This window comes from Chenopodium album, chromosome 2 (assembly GCF_948465745.1).
Source record: "Chenopodium album chromosome 2, dcCheAlbu1.1, whole genome shotgun sequence".
In the NCBI taxonomy this organism is placed as follows: domain Eukaryota; kingdom Viridiplantae; phylum Streptophyta; class Magnoliopsida; order Caryophyllales; family Amaranthaceae; genus Chenopodium; species Chenopodium album.
This window is the reverse complement of record NC_137835.1, coordinates 26,420,920-26,423,923: the sequence shown is the minus strand read 5'-3', so window position 1 is coordinate 26,423,923 and position 3,004 is coordinate 26,420,920.

The window sequence follows — 3,004 nt, the reverse complement described above, 5'->3', positions numbered from 1 at the left end:
CCGGTTCAAACCCGGCCTAAGGCACCGGTTTGAACCGGTGCCAATGTGGGGGGTGCCAAAAAGTGGTTTAAAAAGGCACCGGTTCAAACCGGTGCCAAAACTTGAAATTAGCATCGGTTAACCGGTGCCAAAAATGGGTTAAAAAAATTATGGAATTTTTTTGGCACCGGTTAACCGGTGCCAAAAGTGCCAAAAAATTATAATTTTTTTTTTATTTTTTTTAGAACATCAAACATTAAACATCAAACAATTAAAAATCGAGTAAAATTATTTAGAACATCAAAATATAGATCGAATAACAATCAATATAATAAAAAATTTACAATATATAATCAAAAAAATTTTACAATATAGATCAATACAGTAGTTCAATTACAACATATAAAAAAAATTACAATACAAATAAAAAAATAAACTCAATATTCATGCATCTTGATTCTTCCATTTAAGATCTAACTCAAGATACCTGCACCAATTAAAGCAAAAAAAAAACGATTAATATATTTAAGCTTCGAAAAAAAACCAACTAAGATTCAAACCCCAAAAAAAAATTGAAATCGCAAAAAAATTAAACCGAAAAAAAATTAAATCGAAAAATACCCAGAAATGGAAAAAACCCAGAAATGGAAAAAATTGAAATCGAAAAAAAATTGAAATCGAACATAAGAAAAAACCCAGATAAAAAATAAAAATTAAAAAAACCCAGAAATCGAAAAACAAAAAATCAAAATAAAAAACAAAATATATTAAAATCAAATAAACAAAAACAAAAATCGAAAAAAATTCAAAATCAAACATAAGAAAAATAATAATCCAAAAATCGAAAAATAAAAAATCAAAATCGAAAACAAAATATATTAAAATCGAATAAACAAAAATCGAAAAAAAATCAAAATTGAAATTGGAAAAAAAAATAACCAAGAAATCGAAAAACAAAAAATCAAAATCGAATAAACAAGAAACAAAAATCAGAAAAAAAAAAAAATCAAAATTGAATTTGGAAACAAAATAACCCAGAAATCGAAAACAAAAAATCGAAATTGCTATCGAAATAAAAACCCAGAAATCGAAAATCAAATAAAAATCGAAAAAAATAAATCTATTAAAATTGAGTTAAAAAAAAAACCAGAAATCGAAAAAAAAATCGATTAAAATAAAAGAAAATTCGAAAATCAGTTAACTGGTCGAGCTCAAAAAGAAACATGGATTTGTATTTCTTAGGGATATTTCCTTTATTTTATTGTAAAAAAAGAAGCATTGCATTACTCAAAATATCTTATAATAACTTAAGATATATTCCATACCCATGTATTGGCTGTTCTACCCAGAAAATTAAAAAAAAAATCGAATTAAAATCAAGAAATTATACCCTAACCTTGCTCATGCATGTGTTCGTGGTGGATTAAACCAAAATTTTTTTGATGAAACCCATAAAAAATTAAAGAGAAGAGATGATGGCGGCGGCTTTGCGGTGTTGTTGTTGTTGCGGTGGTGTTGTTGTTGTTGCGGAGATGCTCGAAGAGAAAGAGAAGAGATTGGGAATGAAGGAGAGCTAGAGGAGAGAGAAGGGAGAGCAGAGGAGAGAGAAGGGAGAGGAGAGAGTAAAGAGGCGGAGTGAGAGCAGAGATAAGGTTAAGTGTTTTAGGGTTATAAAATGGCCGGCTTTTTTAAAAAAAAAAATAATTAAAGGCCCGGTTCACAAAGGCACCAGTTCAAACCGGTGGCCTTTATGATTTTGGCACCGGTTTGAAGTGAACCGGTGCCTTTTATTCTGGTTCAGCTTCCCACCAATTTTGTAGGCCATTTTTGGCACTGGTTTGGACTGAACTGGTGCCAATTAGGGGGTGCCTTTTTGATATTTTCTACTAGTGAGTGTTCATATACACATACATTAATACTTAATTATAACAATGTATATAGATAGCTTAAATATATTATAATAATTATATCTTATAATACTTAATTATAACAATGTATATAGATAACATATCAGTGATCGAAAATAAACTTTATCAAAATTATTAGCATTGATACTTTGTCAACAAGATAGTAGTTCCTTGAAAATAGAGCATATTGATTGTCAACGTATTTGAGGAACTTCAAGTCTATATATACAAGTTTTCGTATCTTAATATTATTGACAATATTATAATCCAATGTACTATTTAGTAATTCACTACATACTTTGACTAGCTCATCATAATGAAACGTTATTCTACAAAAAGAGGAATGTAGATGATATATTTACTTGATTCAATCAAATTTAGGCACCTAAAATTCATTTGTAACACATTATATATATATACACTCCACAACAAAAATACAAAACGTTTATTAGTAGTGAACTAGAAAATAACATTTATGCTTTAAATAAGTAGGAGTAACTTATAAAAATAATTAGATAGCCCATATAATTTCGACTTGTAATTACTAATTTGGCAAAAATATAAAGAAGAACAGGATTTTAAGCAAAAATGCTAAATCATGACATTTCTTATACGTACAACTCTCAATTTAAGAAGAATCCCTACAAGCACTAGGCCTGTACAAAACTATCCGAGAATCCGAAAATCCGATAATCCGATCCGCAACCGATCCGAATTTTTGGATATCCGATCCGAGTTTTCATTTCGGATCGGATATCCGATCCGAAAAAGCGGATATCGGATGCGGATTTGGATATTAATTTTCATAATTTCGGATATCCGATATCCGAAAGATATCCGAAATATAAAGCCTAAAATAGTGAAATATATATAAAATTTTTAAATTGTTCATATAAAACTAACCCTGTATTATTAACTTATTGTAATATTCTTAATATATTTGATGATAATATTAATTGCGAAAGGACTACTATTTTTGTTAAAATATTTTTTACAACTTAGCGATAAAAAAACGGTAAAATTAGTGAAATTTAGAAAGTAATCATAACAATTTTACTTAATATTGGATAATGGATATCCGAAGCATCCGATCCGAAAATTTTGGATATCCGAATATC